This window comes from Gossypium hirsutum, chromosome A10, assembly GCF_007990345.1.
Source record: "Gossypium hirsutum isolate 1008001.06 chromosome A10, Gossypium_hirsutum_v2.1, whole genome shotgun sequence".
In the NCBI taxonomy this organism is placed as follows: domain Eukaryota; kingdom Viridiplantae; phylum Streptophyta; class Magnoliopsida; order Malvales; family Malvaceae; genus Gossypium; species Gossypium hirsutum.
In genome coordinates, this window is record NC_053433.1 from 95397576 (window position 1) to 95421967 (window position 24392).

General features: G+C 37.1%; 1 non-coding gene across 1 annotated transcript; it reads left to right on the plus strand.

Moving 5' to 3' along the window:
• Positions 1–816: 816 nt before the first annotated feature.
• LOC121209313 (small nucleolar RNA R71) lies at positions 817–923 on the plus strand. The gene has a single exon (XR_005904430.1). It is a non-coding gene; the product is annotated as a small nucleolar RNA R71 (small nucleolar RNA).
• Positions 924–24392: the final 23469 nt, after the last annotated feature.

A 24392-nucleotide genomic window follows, 5' to 3' on the forward strand; every position in this document is an offset into this window, starting at 1 on the left:
AACTTGACCTCTGCTCACCACAGTTTCTTGCCTCGGTTCTGGCTCAGGCTCAACGAATCCTTCTTCATATTGAACATTAATCGCGTTGAGCTGTTCCCTTGGGTTGGGTTCAGTATTACTTGGCAAGCTACCTTGTGGTCATTTAGAGATTAGTTTGGAAAGCTGGCCTATCTGAGTTTCGAGCCCTTGGATTGACGCATGTTGATTTTTAAGTGCTGTCTCGGTTTTCTAAAAACGGGTTTCTAACACCGAGATAAATTAGACAGCATCTATTCACGGTTCGGTTTCTTTTGCTGTTGATAGGGTGGTTGTTGAAAACCTGGAGGATGTTGTGGTCTTTGATTTCCTTGACCGCCCCACGAGAAATTGGGATGGTTCATCAAACCTACATTATAAGTATTGCTAAATGGGTTATTTTAGGGTCTAGAATTGTTACCCGTGTAATTTAACTGCTCGTTCTCCATGTTGTGGCCATAAGGTGGGTATTCTGAATTGCTCGATCCACCTTCACTTGCTTCGCACTGCATTACTGGGTGAACCTGTGAAGAACTAAGAAAACCATCAATTTTCTTATTCAAGAGTTCTACCTGATTAGAGAGCATGGTGACTGAATTGACGTTATAAACACCGGCTGTTTTTGTTGGCTTTGTCCTCATGACTTGCCACTGATAGTTATTCAGTGACATCTCCTCTATAAACTCATAAGCATTTTCAGGTGTTTTATTATTGATGGTTTCGCCAGCAGCTGCGTCAACCATTTGTCGAGTCGAAGGAGTTAAGCCATTATGGAATGTTTGAACCTGTAGCCAAAGCGGTAACCCATGGTGAGGGCACCTTCTTAGTAAGTCTTTGTATCTTTCCCATGCATCGTAAAGAGTTTCTAAGTCCATCTGCAGAAACGAAGAGATATCATTACGTAATTTGGCCGTTTTAGCCGGCGAAAAATATTTTAATAGAAATTTTTCGGTCATTTGTTCCCAAGTAGTGATTGACCCTCATGGTAACGAGTTCAACCACTGCTTAGCTTTGTTCCTCAATGAAAAAGGGAATAACTGAAGACGAATGGCATCATCAGAAACGCCATTAATTTTAAATGTATCGCAGAATTCCAGGAAATTTGCCAAGTGAGTGTTTGGAACCTCATCCTGCAAACCATCAAACTGAACAAATTGCTGTATCATTTGAATAGTGTTAGGTTTCAGTTCAAAATTATTTGTAGCAATAGCAAGCCTAACTATACTTGACTCAGTTCCTGTTAAAGTAGGTTTAGCATAATCATACATAGTATAAGGAGCAGGATTTTGATTTGCTAGATCAACGGGTATCACAGGAGGTAGCTGATTATCTTGGTTTTCAGCCATCTCCTTAGTTAGGGTTTGACTATCATCCTCTTGCTTGTTCTCTGTGTATCTTAAGCTTCGCCTTATTTCTCTTTGATTTATGCGAACTGTGCGATCGATTTCTTCATCAAAAAGTAATGGTCCTAACGGGTTTCTTCTAGTCATAACCTATAAAAACTTGCCAAGAGAAAGGAAAAGTAAATTAATAAATAATAATAATAAAATAGAATTAACCTACAAGAAAAATAAATGGCTAAAGTAATAAAAATTGACCGTTCCTAATATCTTAGTTCCCCAGCAACGGCGCCAAAAACTTGATCGCGATTTTTGTGTGACAGTTTTTAAATATTTATAAAGAATCGTTCTTGAAACTAACTATTATCACGATGTAGGCAAGTGTACCTATCGAACAGTAGTATAGTTTTAGCAAGACCGGATTGTCGAACCCAAATGAACTAAAAGTACTAGTAATGACTGTCTTTTTATTATCTAGCCTAAGAATAAGGGGGTTTTGTTTTAACTAACTAATTATCTAAACTAAGAATTCACAGAAAATAGAATTGGGGGATTACTTTTGGAAAACGATTGAATTAAGACAATACCTTAGGAAAAATCCACCTAGACTTCACTTGTTATTCTGGCTCCGAATCGGACCATTTATTCATTTAACCTGTTCTGTAGAGATCCCTAAGTTATGTTATTATCCCTATTCAAGAGTAATAACGTCTAATCCCAAGATTGAATAATTGAGACTTTTCTCTAATTAACACCATAGGGTTGCATTAACTCGATCTATGGATCCCCTTATTAGGATTCACCCTAATCGGGCAAAATCTTGTCACCTTATCTCTAGGCGCGCAATCAACTCCGCTTAATTATGGCAAATTTACTCTTAGACAGGGTCTATTCCTCCTCTGAATAAGAGCTTATCTTGAATTAGTATCCTGGGATATCAAAACAAGAATTAAAAACTCATAATTAAGAACAATTTAAATATTTATCATACAATTCAGAAAATAATAACAAGATTCGTCTTAGGTTTCATTCCCCTTAGGTATTTAGGGGATTTAGTTCATAACTAAAAAGGAAAACATCTCAGAAGAATAATGAACACAAAACATAAAGAAAACCCAAAACTCCTGAAGGGAAATTGAGGGGAGATCTTTAGTCTCGATGGTGAATCCAGCTTCTGAGATGGATCAATCGGCTTCCCTTGAGCAGTTCCCTACCTCATTTTCTCTGTGTCCCCTTCCTTCCTCCTCTACGGTGTATTTATAGGCTTTAAAATGCCTAGAAGCCCTCAAAATTATCCTTTTCTGAATTGGACTCAACTTGGGCTCGACAAGGACACGCTCGTGTGCGATTACTTCAGGCCGTGCTGGAGCCTGTTAAATAGGCACGGCCGTGTGGTCCACCTGTGTGAGTCGTGCTTTGATTTTTCCAAATTCACACGGCTGTGTGGTCTGCCCGTGTTAGGAAGTCCAGGCCGTGTTGAATTTGTACTTTGGCCCATTTTCTCCGTTTTTGGCCCGTTTCTCATTTCTTTCGCTCTCCTATGCTCTCCTAAGTATAAAACCTGAAATTAAGGCATCAGGAGCATTGAATTCATCAATTCTAAGCGAAAATCATCCATAAAATGTGTTAAGCATGGGGTAAAAATACGTATAAATTATGGTTTATCAGTTACAAAAAAAGATCTGAAATGAAGACAATGTCAATAACTTGAGATATTGAAAGATTTTGAGTAGTTATTGATTAATCTCTCAGAAAGCAGTTATAGTTACAGATGCCTGGATGGAAAATCTTTGTTCATTTTTGTAAGTACTGGTTACTTGATTGATCTTTTTGATGATGGTGTAATTCTAGCTAAATTAAATGGTAAAGCAAGGTTTTCTTTGCGAAAAGGAAGAGCTCAGAATTGTGTTAGTGAATGGTAAGCTAAACGAGTTTAGTATGAGTCAATTTTTTATTCTGAATTTTAGGTCTAAATTGATGGCTGATGTTATTGTTCTGAGATAGAAGTTGTGTACAAATGAATCCAGAGCTTATGCAGAAGTTTTTGTACGAGGCTCAGTAGTAGCACGTCTATTTATCCAAGAGTAATAAAGTGTGCAGTTATATGAAGTAGACGTTCTGGTGATTGAGAATGTACAATGATATTTTTGAATTTATGTTCTGATGTCTATTTGTTAGCAAGTAAGCCAAACATCAAGAGTATACAAGACTATTACAGTCAGTGATAATACTAGTGTGCTATGAGATAGAGTCACTATAGATTTCGTATAGGGACTACTTCTATCCTCGAAATGGATGATGTTGTTTGAATGTTGATCATTTGACAAAATCCTCATGATTGTTTCAGTATGTACCAAGTTCTTATTTGACAGATCAACTATAACACCCCTAACCCGTGTCTGTCGATTGATTAGGGTTGAGAGGTATTACCAATCAAACACAACATTTAATTAACATTTCACAACTCAATAAATATTCATTATCTAAGAACATTCATTAACACACACAATGTCCCTTAAATAGGTCTACGAGACCTTAAACATGCTTCAGAGAATGTTCGGGACTAAACCAATCACATTTGCAAACTTTAGGAATCACTTAAAATTTTCAAGCATTCAAGGGTTACACGCCCGTGTGAACAGGCCGTGTGAAAACAGGACATACATTCTGACTTGCACCACATGGCCAGAGACATGCCCATGTGCCATGGCTGTGAGAAAACCGAAAAGGTTACTGACTTGGGTCAACGGCCGACCACACGCCCATGTGCCAGCTCGTGTGCCACACATGGCCAGCAGACACACCCGTGTGTCTAGGTCGTGCCAAACCTGTAGAGTATACTGACCTAATTCGAAAGGGTACCCTAGGGGACATACAGCCGTGTACCAAGGCCATGTGTCACACACGATCAAGCCACACTCCCATATGCTTGGCCGTATGGAGTGAAAATTGGCTGGGTTAAAGTCACATTTCTCACCTTCCTCATGCTTTCCTATAACAAGACATTTTATACCATTTCAATGCATTTATAGGCATCCAAAACATCATCAACTCCTGCACACTTCATACCATATAAACACTAGCCAATTCAATACACATTTACTACTCCAATCATATTGATTTCATATGCCAACTTCATCTATTCCACCTATTTATCTAACCATCAAAACAACTACAACAACTTGACCAATTTCACAAGGCATACTATTCACATCACATAGCATATATAAACACATTTTATAAGCAAAATTCACATCTCACAACTTTACCATATACTAGCCAAATCATATGGCTATAATTCCATAAAACAAAATATAGCATAATGACATTAGCCTATACATGCCACATTACCAAAATCACAAACCTTTTAAGTACTGAAATGATAGCTGGATAGTGTGATCAGATCTCTACCGACTTCCAACCCGAGCGAGCCTCCAGACACTATAATCATAGAAAAGAAAACAAAGTAAGCTATAAAGCTTAGTAAGTTCGTATGGTAATAAACTCATATTATTAAATAACCGCAATTTAAACAATTACTCAAAACATGATATAATTCATATGATTTCACCATTCAATCTCGAATTCATGCACATAAATGATCAAGATTTTCATGAGTTTATTCATTCAAAACATGTATGGTTTGAATACTTCTTATCAATTCATTCACATTTTTATATGCACAAGAAATTATATATAAACTCTATTCAATTCAATATTCATCACCTGTAACACCCCGAACCCGAGACCGTCGCCGGAGTCGAACACGAGGTGTTAACAGACTTCAAACCACTTATTTGACATTTCCCAGGCAAGCTACCAATCTGCGTACTAGTCGCTTTAAAAATCATATCTTGAGTTCTGAAACTCGAAATCCAGTTCTGTAAATTTTACCTGGAACTAGACTCATATACCTATATGGTAGAATTTTTGTAGAATTTTTGGTCGGGCCAATTAGTACAGTTTATTAGTCAAAGTCTCCCATGTTACAGGGATCGACTACACTGACCTTTGCGCATTACGACTTGGATATCTCCCTCCACAGAGCTTCAATACCGATTCCGTTTGTTTCTATAGAAACTAGACTCAGAGAGGAATCTGTACATATATGGCATGACTCCTAATTATCTCTGGTTAATTTATAATGAATTTTAAAAGTCGGAACCGGGAATCCAGAAACCGTTCTGACCCTGTCTCACGAGAACCTGAATATCTCTTAACATACTGTCCATATGATCATTTAGTTACTTCTATATGAACATAGACTCATCAAGCTTCGATTACATAATTTATTCATTAATTAATTCCACTCATACTATTTTTAGTAATTTTTCAATCTCACGTCACTGCTGCTGCCAGCATCTGTTACGAAAGCAACTATGCCTATTTCGTGATTTCTCCTTGATCTAACTAGTAATTCATCATACATATCACCAATTATGATCATGACTAGCCATGCCAAAGGCTAATCATTGTCAAACATCTCCCTACTACACTATTGCCATATCATGAATTTTAACACCAAAATAATCAACCATGACATATGGCATAAAAAGGTCGAATTATCAAGATTTACGACCTAACGTTATGAAACCAAACCCAACCGAACATTTATGCCATTTTCGCATGGCTAAAAGTTTACATACCAAAGTTCAAACACAACATAATAGCCTATACATGCCGAAATGTTCTCCTAAGCCGACTAAGAAGAAAGTACCAAAACTTGCTAGCCGGTGTGCTGACTCCAATGACGGCCCGATCACGCAAAAAGAGACGAGTCCAAGAAACCTAAAATAGGTGACAAGGAAACACCGAGTGAGTATATAACTCAGTAAGTCATAAGCAATGCACTACCATCCATTAATAACATTATCACAAGAGGAAGCAAAATGGAACGAGGCTAGTTACTCCATTCATACCGAACCATACCATAATTCCTCAAACCTATCGGTTCAATCTCATACCAAGTCATGCATTCACATTCCATATACTAATCAATAGGATATTCGAGGCATTTTCATACATCATTTTATTTTCGTTACAATCATACCACTAAACGGCCTTTCACCTATTCCACGATAAATCTTATGTACGTGACTTCAATTATAATTGTCACATAGCTTCAAACTTACCAAGCTCAACTTCAAATATAAACATAGCGCCTAGTAGTCACGAACTCAAGGTACTTACCCGATCCGCTGTCCGTGATTAACTCAATAATGTCGCACACTTAGTGCCCATAGTGATTCAAAAATATATATTAAGTCCGCACACTCAGTGCTATATAATCAACTCGCACACTTAGTGCTATATAATCAAACTCGCACACTTAGTGCTACATAATCAAGCTCGCACACTTAGTGCTACATAATCAAACTCGCACACTTAGTGCTACATAATCAAACTCGCACACTTAGTGCTACATAATCAAACTCGCACACTTAGTGCTGTACAATTTAAACCCGCACACTTAGTGCTGTACAATTTAAACCCGCACACTTAGCGCCAATCTCATGATCATAAATGTTTATACCCGCACTCTTAGTGCCGAGATCAACAACTCAATACATCTCACCTCTTTTCTCTTCATCCAACACTTTCATCACCACATACATACATGTATATATATATTTATCATTCCATTCAGCATCATTACATAGACGTTATGATCATTTAAATTAATACAAACTATATGCTTAATGACTTACTTTGTGTTGGGTAGGACGGTTCCAACTCGGCTACTCGATGATCTTTTCTTTGCCTTTGCTTGATTCTCCTCCTTTAACTCCTTGAGCTTAATCAATAAATCAACTAGTTTAACCATCTTGCTAAACATTCATAATTCAATTACACATGCACATGTATGTTTGTATATTCGGCAACCATCCTCACTAATTACCCATTTAGTCGATTATACACATAATTAAAGGTAACATCACGAATGGGCATACTTATGTATATATACATATATATGTATATATATACTTCGGAATGGGCATCACAATTAGATTTAACACCACCTTCATACTCAATTAGATGGCCGAATGCATCTATATATGCACAATGTCAACTATAACATTATTTAAACACCTAATTTCATCTCATGAACACTCGACCCATTTTTACCCCATATGGCCGAATGTGTAAGATTACATTCAACACTACCGATGTACTTAATTAGGTGGCCAAATATACCAAGTTAGACTTGACATTATACGTCACAAGAACTCTAATTTAATTTGTCAATTGCTTGGCCAAAGACTCACAAGTGCCTTATCTATAACCTATTCGGCCTTACTACTTAAACTTAGCCTTTCATACATTTATATCTAATGTCATAGAGATACCAAATCCTTAAGTGTTCCAACCTCTAACTTACTCAATTCAACACATCGAACAACATTTATACCGATTTTGCTAGCACACAAGCCTTTGGCCGAATGTCATTAACCTCTAGTCACCTAAATTTTTATTCTTTAAAACTCATCCAACACTACATTCGGCACCTCCTACCTATAATTTAGATATTCTCAAGTTCATTCACAAGTACATTTATATGACACATATATCATTAACATTTTTCAACATGAATCTATAACATGACCGAATACTCATGCACATACATACATAAAGAGAACTCAAATAACACCCAAAAATCTCCTTTCCAAAGTGCATATATACCCATACATACGGCAACTTCCATTCTTATCTCCCAACAATGAATTCATGAATTTAGCTATGGGTTAACTAGACTATACACTTATCAACTTAATCTCAACATCAATTAGAATAAAATCACAATGCATACCTTTCCCTTGAACTAGCCATGGCCGAATGCCTTGGTTTCTTTTTTTCAATCTTTCCTTTCTCAATTTCGGCAATGAAGGTGATGAAAGATGAGCCTTCCTTCCTCTTTGTTTTCTTTACTTTATTTCACTAATATTATTTTTTTCTCACATAATGTCATTTCTTATTTTAATAACTAATTAAACATATATATTTGCCCATCAGCACCCATCTTGGCCGGCCACTATAAAGAAAATTGGGCAATTTGACATGCAAGTCCACCCTTGTGTTGACATGCACTAATAAACCATTTAAAATTAGTCTATCATATTTCACCATGTCTCATATTGATCCCTATTTAATAATTTCTCATGCAATTGGCAAAATTAGATAATGAAACTTCCACATACTCATGCACACACATAATAAGCATAGAATATAGCAATTTATTATTTTTATGACTCGGTTTTGTGGTCCCGAAACCACTTCCCGACTAGGGTCAATTTTGGGCTGTCACAACTCTCCCCCACTTAAGAAATTTTCGTCCCTGAAAATCTTACCGGTAAATAAGTTTGGGTATCGTTCTTTCATCGAGCTCTCGGTTTCCCAAGTAGCTTCCTCGATCCCATGTTTGAGCCATAACACCTTTACTAGAGAAACCCTTTTGTTTCGCAACTCCTTCACTTCACGAGCTAGGATACGCATCGGTTCTTCTTCATAACTCATATCGGCTTGAATTTCAACCTCTGATGGGCTAATTATGTGCAATGGATCAGATCTATAGCGTCGAAGCATCGAAACATGAAAGACGTCGTGGATCTTTTCAAGTTCAGGTGGCAAAATCAATCGATACGCAACTGGACCACTCGTTCAGAGATTTCGTACGGACCGATGAACCTCGGACTCAATTTGCCCTTACGACCAAATCTAAGCACCTTCTTCCAGGGTGAAACTTTGAGAAATACTTTGTCTCCAACCTGATATTCACTGTCTTTTCTTTTCAAATCCGCATACGACTTTTGACGATCCGAAGCGGTTCTCAAACTTTCGCGAATTACTCGGACTTTCTGCTCGGCATCCTTAATCAAATCAACCCCAAGGATCTTACTTTCACTAAGTTCAGTCCAAAATAATGGGGTACGGCATTTACGACCGTATAAAGCCTCGTAAGGTGCCATTTTAATGCTTGACTGAAAACTATTGTTGTAAGCGAATTCGATCAAAGGCAGATATCTTTCCCATAAACCACAGAACTCTAAAACACAACATCTCAACATATCCTCGAGTATTTGAATTATCCGCTCAGATTGGCCATCGGTTTGTGGATGAAAAGCGGTGCTAAAATGCAGCTTGGTACCCAAAGCTTCTTGCAATTTCTTCCAAAATCGCGAGGTGAATCTCGGGTCTCTATCTGACACGATAGAAATAGGTACCCCGTGTAATCTCACAATCTGAGAAACATACAATTCGGCTAGTTTATCCAATGAAAAATCCGTACGCACGGGGATAAAGTGAGTCGACTTAGTCAGTCTATCAACAACAACCCAAATCGCATCCTTCTTACTTGCTGACAATGGCAGTCCGGACACAAAGTCCATTGTGACTCGATCCCATTTCCACTCGGGTATCATGATCGGCTGAAGTAATCCTGAAGGCACTTGATGTTCCGCTTTCACTTGTTGACATATTAAACATCTCGAAACAAAGTCGGAGATGTCTCGTTTCATACCATGCCACCAAAACTGACGTTTCAAATCGTTGAACATTTTCGTACTCCCCGGGTGAATTGACATTCGGCTACAATGGGCTTCGTTTAGAATCATCGAAATGAGTTCTGAATTTCTTGGAACACACAACTGACTTCTGAACCTCAAACAATCGTCATCATCAATTTGAAATTCGGATTCCATATTCGGAATACATTCAGCCCGTTTTGCAACCAATTCATCGTCGACTTTTTGAGCTTTACGAATTTGACGAATCAAAAATGGTTTGGCCTTTAATTCAGCTACTATCACATTGTCGGGTAGAACAAACAAGTGCACATTCATCGCTCGTAAAGCAAACAGTGATTTCCGGCTTAAGGCATCCGCAACCACATTAGCCTTTCCCAGGTGGTAATCAATGACAAGCTCATAATCTTTCAACAACTCAAGCCAACGTCTTTGTCGCAGATTTAAGTCTCTTTGAGTCATCAAATATTTGAGACTTTTGTGATCCGAAAATACATGGCACTTTTCCCCAAACAAGTAATGCCGCCATATTTTCAAGGCGAGCACTATGGCCGCCAATTCAAGATCATGGGTCGGATAGTTTCTTTCATGCAGCTTTAATTGTCTCGACGCGTAAGCCACAACTCGACCTTCTTGCATCAACACACAACCTAGCCCGAGTAAGGATGCATCACTGTAAATGACAAACTCTTTGCCGGACTCCGGCTGTACTAGTACTGGAGCTTCGGTTAAACAGGTCTTTAGTCGATCGAAACTCTTCTGACAGTTCTCTGTCCACTCAAACTCAACATCTTTTTGGAGTAGTTTCGTCAACGGTGCAGCTATCATCGAGAAACCTTTTACAAATCGTCGGTAATAACCGGCGAGCCCCAGGAAGCTCCGAACTTCGGTAATATTTCTTGGAGGCTTCCAGTTAAGTATGGCTGAAATTTTGCTCGGGTCAACTCGAATAGCCGATGCGGATACCACATGACCCAAGAAGCTAACCTCTCTTAGCCAGAACTCACACTTACTGAACTTAGCATATAACTTCTTATCCCGCAAAATTTGCAACACTAATCTCAGGTGCTCAGCATGTTCGGTCTCATCTCCTGAATAGACTAAGATGTCATCAATGAACACAACTACGAACCGGTCCAAATACTGTCTGAAGATCCGATTCATCAAATCCATAAATACCGCAGGGGCATTAGTGAGCCCGAACGGCATCACTAGGAACTCGTAATGACCGTACCTCGTTCTGAAAGCAGTTTTGGGTACGTCCGAATCTCGAATCCGCAACTGATAATAACCCGATCTCAAATCTATCTTTGAAAACACTGAGGCTCCCTTTAGTTGATCAAACAAATCATCAATACGCGGTAATGGATATTTATTCTTTATCGTCACTTTATTCAGTTGACGATAGTCAATGCACAACCTCATGGTTCTGTCCTTCTTTTTCACGAACAATACTGGTGCACCCCAAGGTGAGAAACTTGGTCGAGCGAAACCTCTATCCGTCAACTCTTGCAATTGAGCTTTCAATTCCTTTAACTCGGTTGGTGCCATACGATACGGAGCTATCGAAATTGGCGTAGTTCCAGGTACAAGCTCAATACCAAACTCTACCTCCCGAACAGGTGGTAAACCCGGTAATTCTTCAGGAAAAACATCCGGGTATTCACAAACCACCGATACAGATTCGGGTTTCTTTTCTAATTCTTCGTCATCAAGTACATACGCAAAGTATGCTTCGCACCCTTTTCTTACATATTTCTGGGCCAACATTGCTGATATTACAGCTGGCAACCCCCTTAAGTCCGTAGACTCAACTCGGATTATCTCGTTATTTGCGCACCTCAAATCAATAGTCTTGCTTTTGCAATTCACAACCGCGCGGTCAACCAATCCAAACCAAGAATAACATCAAATTCGTCAAACGGCAAAAGCATCAAATCGGCCGGAAAACAGGATTCTCGGATTATTAGAGGGCATCTCTTACACACTTTATCAACAAGTGCGCATTGACCCAAAGGGTTTGACACTCGAATTACGAACTCAGTAGACTCAACAGGTAGAGTCTTACTGGATGCTAAGGTTTCGCATACATATGAATGAGTAGAGCCAGGGTCAATCAATGCAATCACATTAGTATCAAAGAGAGTGAAGGTACCAGTGATGACGTCGGGGGAGGATGCCTCCTCTCGTGCGCGAATGGCATATGCTCTAGCAGGAGTACGGTTCTCGGCTCAAACAGCCGTATCAGAGGCCCCTCTCTGACTACCACCCCTACCTCCTAAAATTCTCGGTGGTCTACCTCTAGTTGTCACTCCACTAGGTCTTGCACCTTGAATCTTATTCTTCTCATCAAGCTCCGTGCAATCTCTAATGAAGTGGTCCTTCGAACCGCATCCGTAACAGGCCCTGTTAGTAGACTTACCCCAACATTCACCTAGGTGTCGTCTTCCGTATTGGGGACATTCAGGTTTCTCTTGATGATTATTGCCCACACTAGCTACCGAAGTAGCTCGGGAGCCCGTCGATGGTCTTGCTCTGATGGAAATTCCCGCAGTCGTCCTCGACTTATTAGTGTCCTCCCTGAACTTCTTTACAGCTGATAACGGAGCTTTACCCGTCGATCTTTTACGATAGTCTCTAGCTTCAAATCCAGCCTTCTTCTTCTCCTTTCCAAGTTCTTCCGCCTTGCAGGCTCATTCGACTAGTGTTACGAATTCTTTTATCTCCAAAATACCCACTAGTAGCTTTAAATCTTCATTCAATCCTTCTTCGAATCTTTTGCACATAGCAACCTCATCAGCTACACACTCCCGGGCATACCTACTGAGTCTTACGAATTCATGTTCGTATTCAGATACTGTCATACGACCTTGCTTGAGTTCCAAGAATTCCTTACGCTTTTGATCAATGAACCGTTGACTAATATATTTCTTTCGAAATTCCGTTTGAAAGAAGTCCCAAGTTACTTGTTCGTTTGGGACTATAGAAATCAAGGTCCTCCACCAATAGTAGGCTGAGTCCCGCAACAAGGATATAGCACACTTTAGACATTCATCAGGCGTGCATGACAGTTCATCAAACACCCGAATGGTGTTATCAAGCCAGAACTCGGCCTTTTCAGCATCATCAGTAACTATGGCCCTGAACTCCTCGGCCCCGCGCTTCCTAATCAAGTCTACAGGTGGCTTACTCAGCCTCACAGGATCAGCGACTGATGGCATTACGGGCTCTTGGGGTGGATTATTCAAATTCGGGAATTGTTGGACGGCCGGATTGGTTCGGGCATATTGCGCGACCCACTCATTCATCATGGTAAAGAAGGCTTGTTTAGCCCCCTCACCTTGATTATTCGCAGATGACTGAGGTTCAACAGGCGGTGTCCCTTGTGCAGGAGCAGCCGCTACACTTTCAATGTCATCCGCCAAGGTTCTCTCTACACCGGGATCCATTTACTAATCAAAACATAAATTTTAACCGTCAGAAGTCATCACACATTTAAACATTAACATTCGACATGTATAGCTAGACTCATACGTGCTATGGTAGTCCTAGAACCGACTAAACCATAGCTCTGATACCAATTAAATGTAACACCCCGAACCCGAGACCGTCACCGGAGTCGAACACGAGGTGTTAACAGACTTCAAACCACTTATTTGACATTTCCCAGGCAAGCTGCCAATCTGCGTACTAGTCGCTTTAAAAATCATATCTTGAGTTCTGAAACTCGAAATCCAGTTCCGTAAATTTTCCCTGGAACTAGACTCATATATCTATATGGTAGAATTTTTGTAGAATTTTTGGTTGGGTCAATTAGTACAGTTTATTAGTCAAATTCTCCCATGTTACAGGGATCGACTACACTGATCTTTGCGCATTACGACTTGGATATCTCCCTGCACAAAGCTTCAATACCGATGCCATTTGTTTCTATAGAAACTAGACTCAGAGAGGAATCTGTACATATATGGCATGACTCCTAATTATCTCTGGTTAATTTATAATGAATTTCCAAAGTCGGAACCGGGAATCCAGAAACCGTTCTGGCCCTGTCTCACGAGAACCTGAATATCTCTTAACATACTGTCCATATGATCATTTCGTTACTTCTATATGAACATAGACTCATCAAGCTTCGATTACATAATTTATTCATTAATTAATTCCACTCCTACTATTTTTAGTGATTTTTCAATCTCACGTCACTGCTGCTGCCAGCATCTGTTACGAAAGCAACTATGCCTATTTCGTGATTTCTCCTTGATCTAACTAGTAATTCATCATACATATCACCAATTATGATCATGACTAGCCATGCCAAAGGCTAATCATTGTCAAACATCTCCCTACTACACTATTGCCATATCATGAATTTTAACACCAAAATAATCAACCATGACATATGGCATAAAAAGGTCGAATTATCAAGATTTACGACCTAACGTTATGAAACCAAACCCAACCGAACATTTATGCCATTTTCGCATGGCTAAAAGTTTACATACCAAAGTTCAAACACAACATAATAGCCTATACATGCCGAAATGTTCTCCTAAGCCGACTAAGAAGAAAGTACCAAAACTTGCTAGCCGGTGTGATGACTCCAATGACGGCCCGATCACGCAAAAAGAGACGAGTCCAAGAAACCTAAAATAGGTGACAAGGAAACACCGAGTGAGTATATAACTCAGTAAGTCATAAGCAATGCACTACCATCCATTAATAACATTATCACAAGAGGAAGCAAAATGGAACGAGGCTAGTTACTCCATTCATACCGAACCATACCATAATTCCTCAAACCTATCGGTTCAATCTCATACCAAGTCATGCATTCACATTCCATATACTAATCAATAGGATATTCGAGGCATTTTCATACATCATTTTATTTTCGTTACAATCATACCACTAAACGGCCTTTCACCTATTCCACGATAAATCTTATGTACGTGACTTCAATTATAATTGTCACATAGCTTCAAACTTACCAAGCTCAACTTCAAATATAAACATAGCGCCTAGTAGTCACGAACTCAAGGTACTTACCCGATCCGCTGTCCGTGATTAACTCAATAATGTCGCACACTTAGTGCCCATAGTGATTCAAAAATATATATTAAGTCCGCACACTCAGTGCTATATAATCAACTCGCACACTTAGTGCTATATAATCAAACTCGCACACTTAGTGCTACATAATCAAGCTCGCACACTTAGTGCTACATAATCAAACTCGCACACTTAGTGCTACATAATCAAACTCGCACACTTAGTGCTACATAATCAAACTCGCACACTTAGTGCTGTACAATTTAAACCCGCACACTTAGTGCTGTACAATTTAAACCCGCACACTTAGCGCCAATCTCATGATCATAAATGTTTATACCCGCACTCTTAGTGCCGAGATCAACAACTCAATACATCTCACCTCTTTTCTCTTCATCCAACACTTTCATCACCACATACATACATGTATATATATAATTATCATTCCATTCAGCATCATTACATAGACGTTATGATCATTTAAATTAATACAAACTATATGCTTAATGACTTATTTTGTGTTGGGTAGGACGGTTCCAACTCGGCTACTCGATGATCTTTTCTTTGCCTTTGCTTGATTCTCCTCCTTTAACTCCTTGAGCTTAATCAATAAATCAACTAGTTTAACCATCTTGCTAAACATTCATAATTCAATTACACATGCACATGTATGTTTGTATATTCGGCAACCATCCTCACTAATTACCCATTTAGTCGATTATACACATAATTAAAGGTAACATCACGAATGGGCATACTTATGTATATATACATATATATGTATATATATATACTTCGGAATGGGCATCACAATTAGATTTAACACCACCTTCATACTCAATTAGATGGCCGAATGCATGTATATATGCACAATGTCAACTATAACATTATTTAAACACCTAATTTCATCTCATGAACACTCGACCCATTTTTACCCCATATGGCCGAATGTGTAAGATTACATTCAACACCACCGATGTACTTAATTAGGTGGCCAAATATACCAAGTTAGACTTGACATTATACGTCACAAGAACTCTAATTTAATTTGTCAATTGCTTGGCCAAAGACTCACAAGTGCCTTATCTATAACCTATTCGGCCTTACTACTTAAACTTAGCCTTTCATACATTTATATCTAATGTCATAGAGATGCCAAATCCTTAACTGTTCCAACCTCTAACTTACTCAATTCAACACATCGAACAACATTTATACCGATTTTGCTAGCACACAAGCCTTTGGCCGAATGTCATTAACCTCTAGTCACCTAAATTTTTATTCTTTAAAACTCATCCAACACTACATTCGGCACCTCCAACCTATAATTTAGATATTCTCAAGTTCATTCACAAGTACATTTATATGACACATATATCATTAACATTTTTCAACATGAATCTATAACATGACCGAATACTCATGCACATACATACATAAAGAGAACTCAAATAACACCCAAAAATCTCCTTTCCAAAGTGCATATATACCCATACATACGGCAACTTCCATTCTTATCTCCCAACAATGAATTCATGAATTTAGCTATGGGTTAACTAGACTATACACTTATCAACTTAATCTCAACATCAATTAGAATAAAATCACAATGCATACCTTTCCCTTGAACTAGCCATGGCCGAATGCCTTGGTTTCTTTTTTTCAATCTTTCCTTTCTCAATTTCGGCAATGAAGGAGATGAAAGATGAGCCTTCCTTCCTCTTTGTTTTCTTTACTTTATTTCACTAATATTATTTTTTTCTCACATAATGCCATTTCTTATTTTAATAACTAATTAAACATATATATTTGCCCATCAGCACCCATCTTGGCCGGCCACTATAAAGAAAATTGGGCAATTTGACATGCAAGTCCACCCTTGTGTTGACATGCACTAATAAACCATTTAAAATTAGTCTATCATATTTCACCATGTCTCATATTGATCCCTATTTAATAATTTCTCATGCAATTGGCAAAATTAGAGAATGAAACTTCCACATACTCATGCACACACATAATAAGCATAGAATATAGCAATTTATTATTTTTATGACTCAGTTTTGTGGTCCCGAAACCACTTCCGGACTAGGGTCAATTTTGGGCTGTCACATCACCTTTTCTTAGCCAAGTGAATTAGGTGAAATATCATCAAATAACGGTGTTTCGCACACTATGTGCCATATGTATATTTAGTTAAAACAAATATAACCCATATCTCACATATGTTTCAATTCATACCTCATTATAGCCAAATAAACACATTTTGGCATGGAACATACTTATACATAAATCTTTCTCATTTCATATATATGATACACTAAAAACTTACCAAATTACCTTAATTTGATTCTCATATAAGTTCTGTACGAACCTGTATCACTTAATTCAATTGTACTTTCCTTCTTATCTTGACTATGCTCGTTGAACTATTTGAAATCATTAATGATACTCAAAAATATATAAAGCTCATACAATGCCATATCCCATATATGGTCTTATATGTTATCACATATCGAAACCACTGTCCCAGACAGGGTCTTACACGAAATCATATAACGATGCCAATGTCCTAGACATGGTCTTACACGTAATCATAATACAATGTCAATGTCCCAGACATGGTCTTACATGTAATCACATCTCGGTAATCCTAATGTCATGACATATGTATCCTATATTATTCCTAAGGTTCGTACGGGACTTTCGGATGTCGTAACTTCGTCGATTCTTGCTCGAATTTGCTCGTTCAACATTGGTAGAAATTCAATGATTGTGAAACATATATAATTCAATTCAATTAAATGATAAATAAGCATTTATAACACAATTTAAATACGTTTATTAGCATACGAACTTACCTCGCTCGCTGTAACGACAAATTAGGTCGGCTAATCCGATACTTTGTTTTCCCCTATTCTAGAACTGAATCTCATATTTCTCAATCTATATAATAACAAATTTTACTTATTTAATCATTAATGCATTCAATTTAACACAATTTACACATTTTGGCAAGATTACACTTTTACTCCTATTATTTCACATTTTTACGATTTAGTCCTTATCAGATAAAATCACAAATTTCATGAAATTTCATCCTACCCATGCTTAGCTGAATTCTTCTTATTGCCTTAGCAGCCCATATTTTCCAAATAATCACACTTTCAACCACATAATTTCAATAATTCAGAATTTAGTCCAAAATTGACATTTTTACCAAAATTCACTTTACAAAACATGTATATCAAACAACAATAATTAATTTTCCATCATCAACTATCAAAATACTCATGCATTAAACAATGGAAACATTTAAATACTTTAATAGTTTTGAAATTAGAGGTATGAGCTAGCTAGATAACGAAGCAACGATCTCAAAAATGTAAAAAAATCATTAAAAATCGGGCAAAAACCACTCACTGAATTAACTTCCAAGCTTGGCCGAATACTCAAGTTTCCATGGCTATTCAAACTTTTCATTTTTGGTGGAGAATTGAAGGAGAAAGATGATACAAATGTTTGTTTTATTATTAAACTTATTTGTATCCTAAATTACTATATTATCCTTAATTAATAAACATGTTAAACATCCATTTCATGCCCATTAATGTCCACTCAACATGTAAATGGTCTAATATCAACATAAGAACCTTTAATTTAATGTTCTATAGCTATTAGACACCTTTAGGTAATAGAACTTAACTTTTTACGCTTTACGCGATTTTGTCCTTTTTACCGAATTAGCAACTCAAATGGTAAAATTTCTTCATGAAATTTTCACACAACCCTAATATCATGCTGTAAATATTATAATAATAAAATAAATATTTTGACGTCAAATTTAAGGTCCCAAAACCAACATTCCGATTAATCCTAAAAATGGGTTGTTACATCAACTTAGTATATGCGTTCCTGAGAGAGTAATTTAGATATTTGACGATATGCTCCGGTACTGTATGCTAAAGTTCAAAGGTTATTGGAAAGGGATATACGAGGTTAAATCGATTTGTGATTTTGGAAATTTAGTGAAAGTGTTTCATGAGAGTTGAAAGCAATTTCTTCTGGTAAGATTTTCGGAGATGAAAATCCTTAAAGGGGGAAGAGTTGTAACAGCCCGATTTTGGGTCTAGTCAGAACAGTGGTTTCGGGACCACAAATCTGACATAGTAAATCTAATTTTTATTATATTTTTATGCTCTACAACTTTATGGAATTGTTTTGTGAAAATTTCGTTTGAAAATTTTGACGTTTGGACACTCAATTTAGTCAAAAAGACTAAATTGTAAAAAGTGCAAAACTTGAGTTCTAAAAGCTAGAGGTGTCAAATTGCTATGAAATTTAAAATTGGAGGTCCTTAAATGATAATTATACCCTTGGTTAATTTTTTGGACAAAAATGGACATGAAATAGGTTAAATGGAATATTTTTAAGTTAGGGGCATTTTTGTCATTTAGTAATTAAATGACTAAATAAACAAAATAAAAGCCAAATTTTGCTCATATTCAACCCTTTGGCCGAATTTTTGAAGGCCACCATGGCTAGCGTTTTGTTCAAGCTTTCCAAGCTCCATAGTAAGTCCGTTCTTGCCCCATTTTTAATGATTTTAACATTTTTGGAATCCTTGTAACATGATCTACCTATTTCTACCATTTATTTTAGTTATGATGAAGGTTTAGGGTTGGAACCATGTTATAAATTTGTGTATTTTGATGTTTAATGGTAGATTATGCATGTTTATGGCTGGAAAAACAACTTTTGCTAAGTGATTTTCGGTGAAAATGCCTAAAAGGACTAAATTGTAAAAGTTATAAAATATGAATTAAAAGTGTGTTTTAATGGAAATTGTGGACTATTATAGTTATGAAAACGGTTCGGCTAGGTTTAAAGTAGAAAGAAATTGAATGAATATTATTTTACGAGCCTAGGGGCAAAATTGTAAATATTATAAAGTTTAAGGGCAAAATGAAAATTTTTCCAAAATAAGATTTTGGGCTGTATTGAGTTGCTTAATGATTAAATAAGCTAAATGTGATGTTATAGATCAATAAAATGAGATTCGGGCCTAGAACGGGGGGAAATAAAGTGTTGGACGGTTAGGTCCTTTTCTCCATTGTCGCATTCGAGGTAAGTTTGTATGTAAATATAAACATTATTTTTATTATTGTATTCTTATTTGTATACTTTAATATTTTATGAATTATATGAATAACATTATGGAAAAGTTCGACAACGATGTGATAAGCAACAAAATCCTGGTTGAACATTAAGAATAGAATAGGATATGAGTGACATGTCACTAGGACCCCATGTGACATATATGTTTATGTACATCCTACCGGTGGCTAGGTAGTCTGGCATGTGTTGTGGATACCTAACAGCTTGTGTGAGCAGGCCGTGTAGTTACATCTTGATCGTCAGCTTGTGTGAGGAGGCCCGTGATTAGGTCGAGAGTGAGCATTTATGTGATATGAAATATGAGGTAGCTTTGGCTACATATGTAGCACTTGTCTGCAAAGACTTTCTGTGTATCCGATTAGTATTCCAAGTGTTCAACAGGTAATACATAGATTATGTCAGATGTGAAAGGATATGATTATGTTACGAAATTGTACAGGTATGTATAGAAATTCAATTAAGTATAGAATTCATGAATGGTGAGTTCATGAGCATTGTGACAACGTTATTGTGTTAACCTTATGAATAGTGGTATATGTGTATATATGTATGGTAAGAATTGTTGATGTTTATGAATCGAGCTTTTAGGCCAAATTGAATTGAAATGTGGTATGTTGTATTTCACTTGAAAATGATTCATTGGATATGAGCAAAAAGACAAGATTGGCATGATTATTCACTAAAGATGGCTATGCTAGTATGAGAAGTTAAGAGCTTAGAAAATTGAAAGATGATAAGTTATATGTTTGGAAATTTGTATATATATATAATTAATGTGCATGTTTTGTAATAGCCCAAAATTGGGTCTAGTTGGAATAGAGGTTTCGGAACCACAAAATCTGAGATATAAATAATTATTTTATGATTATTTTGAGGTCTATGATATGATCTCATGATTGTGTGAAAATTTCGTGAAGAAATTCTATGCATAAAGTGCTTAATTCGAAGTTAGGGACTAAATTGAATAAGTTGTAGAGAGGTCAGGACTGTCAGAAAGTGAAATAGGGGAAATTTTAATGAATAAAATGTACTAATTGGATAAACCAAAAATTATGAAAATTTTATGGTAGAAAGATATGTGAGTCTAGTTTCATGGGAAATTTACGGATCTTAATTTGGAGCTCTGTAGCTCGAATTATAAATAATAAAGTGACTATGACTCATGTGGATAGTTTGATGTGAACATTTATGAGTAAATTGTGAAATCGTACTTACAAGAATGCTATATACATTAAGGATGTGGAATAGAGAGGAGGAGGAGGAAAATAAATATATGTGGAATACATGGAAACTATGGTATATGAAATATTGATATAATGAAATAAATGATATGTGTTTATAAGAAAACAAAAAGAGAATGTTATGTATCATGACATGTATATATATATATGACTAGTCTCAATGTAATGCTTGTTGGGTATGGAATTGAATTGAAATGTTTTAGGCAAACATGTTATTCTGCACATCTGAATCGTGGTATTTTATAAAGATAAGATCTAGCTTTAAATATGAATGCTTGATGATTAAGCTGAAGATATTTGGTAAGATGATAATCTTGGTATAAATGTATAAGTGGTACTATAATAAACAAGGTAAAATGAGTATGAGAGACACATGTATGATGACATACAGATGCTATGTTTGTGGTTTAATTGAGGATGTTTAATCATTAAATGAATACCATGTTATTTGCTTTTGATTTTGTATAAGTGTGTAAGAGATCAAGGTTGACCAAAGCTTGGAAAATAGCCTAGGTATATTCCACACAGGCAGAGACACGACCATGTGTCTCAGCCGTGTATGGAACACGACTTTGGGACACGGGCGTGTGGAGCCTTAAAGCATGAAATTTCCAAGATTTTCTTAAGTTCTCAGTTTAGTCCCAAACCCTTTCTAAAGTATATTTTGGGCTCCGTAGACTCAAATAAGGGACTATGTGTAAGAGAATGAACGCTTTGAAATATGAATAAAATTTTATGGCTCGTATTTTAGTTTAATGTTTATATGTTTGTCTGGTAACGCCTCGTACCTTAGCCCGGCCTCGGATACGGGTAAGGGGTGTTACATGTTTACCATAAAATTTGAAATGATTTGTTAATTGGTGTAACATATTATAATGGGAAAGATTACGGTTGCCAGGCTAATGCCAAGACATGTTGAATTATGGTCATAAATTGAAAAGGTTAATCAATTTGGTTGAATAAATTATGATTACGAGGCTTAAGGAAATTTATACTATCTTGTAATCATATTATTGAAATGGTAAATTTATGGCATAAGTTGCTTATTATTTACAACGAACTTACTAAGCTATATAGCTTACCCCCTTCCTTTCTCATGCCTTATTGGGTTAAATAGCCAGCTCGGGTTGGAGATCGCCGGAGATCCTATCACACTATCAAGCTATCGCCACGGGTATTGATGAATTCAAGTAGCTTGAGTCTATGGCATGTATAGGTACTTGGTCTTTTGGTTATATGTGTTATTATTAATGTTGCCAAATGTGTTGGCCTATAATTGATTATTGTTCAAATTGTACATAGCCACAAATGATGGCTTATGTTGATTACAAGTTTATTCATGTGTTAATGCCCTCTTGTGAATGTGATGTTAATATGTTTTAATGGGCTAAGTATGATGTTCTAAGTATGATAAATGATGGAATTAGAATGACATATTATAGACTTCGTTATGAGTGTTTGGTTGCCTAAGTATGATATGTTTTGTGCCTTTTGAATTGATATGAGTGCATGTGTGAAAAAAGGGTGGCAAAGGGCTTGGTAAATGGCCTTTTTTTTTGTCCACATGGGTAGACACGTGGGCGTGTGTCTAGGCCGTGTGTGACACATGGCCCGCCGCATGGGCGTGTGATCAGCCGTGTGTCCCCTGCACCTTAATTGTTGCAAAATAGAATGCTCAGTATTGAGCACATGGGCAGAGACACGAGCGTGTGTCTCAGCCATGTGAAGGACACGGCCTAAGCACACGTGCGTGTGACTTCAAATTGTTGATGATTTCATAAATAGAGAGTTACACAGGTTAGGGACAGGGGCGTGTGTGACCACACAGCCTGCCTACAGGGCGTGTCCCAAGCCACACGAGTGTGTGACCCTCCAAAGCATGAAAATTTTCTAAGTATTGTAAAAATTTCAAAAGTTCTCGGTTTAGTCCTGAACCACTCCTAATCATGTTTTGGGCCTCGTAGGCTCGTTTAAGGGACGATATGAATGTTTTGAAATGTTCTAAATTTGAGTGGAAATTCATGTCTTGATTTTGAATATTTGTTTGAGTTTAAGTCCGATAATACCTCGTACTCTGTTCCGGCGTCGGATACGAGTAAGAGGTGTTACACATATGGCATGTATAAGATTATGGTCATTTTGATATGTATCTTGGTTGTGAGTTTTTCCATTTGAGATGGCTTATGAATGGTTATGTTTTGGTTTGTATATATAGCCATGAGACTTAGCTTAATTTGGCTAGTTTGGTTATGTATATGATAAACCGTAATTTATACATATTTTTTATCCCATGCTTAGCATATTTTTGGATGAATTATCCTTAGATTTGGTGAATTCGATGCTCCTAATCCTTTAATTTTATGTTTTATACTTAGGTGAGCATAGGAGTGTAAAAAGAGCGAGAAACGGGCCAAAAACGAAGAAAATGGGTCAACGTAAGAAATCAACACGGCCTGACTTCCTCACACGGGTAGTTCACACGCCCGTGTCTATTTAACAGATTGCAACATGGCCTAAGCCACTTCACACAAGCGTATCCCTGTCGAGCCCAAGTTTAGTCCTATTCAAAAAGGCCACTCTTGAGGGTTTTAAAACATTCTAAAGCCTATATAAATACCCTAGAAAGTGCCTAGAACGGGGACACAGGGAGTAGGAGGCAAGGAATTACTCGAGGGAAGCCGATTGATCCATCTCAAAAGCCGGATTCACCTTCAAGACTAAAGATCTCCCTTCAATTCCCTTCAAGAGTTTTTGGGTTTTCTTTATGTTTTGTTATCTTTATTCTTTTGAGATGTTTTCTTTCATAAATATGAACAAACCCCCTAAATACCTAAAGGGAATGAAACCTAAGACAAATCTTGTTATTATTATCTGAATTATATGATAAATATTTGATTTGTTCTTAATTATGTGTTCTTAATTCTTTCTTTGATATTCCAGGATATTAATTCAAGTTTCGATGTGTTTATTCAGAGGAGCAAAAGGCCCTGTCTAAGAGTAGATCTAACATAATTAAGCAGAGTTGATTGCATGCCTAAAGATAGCGT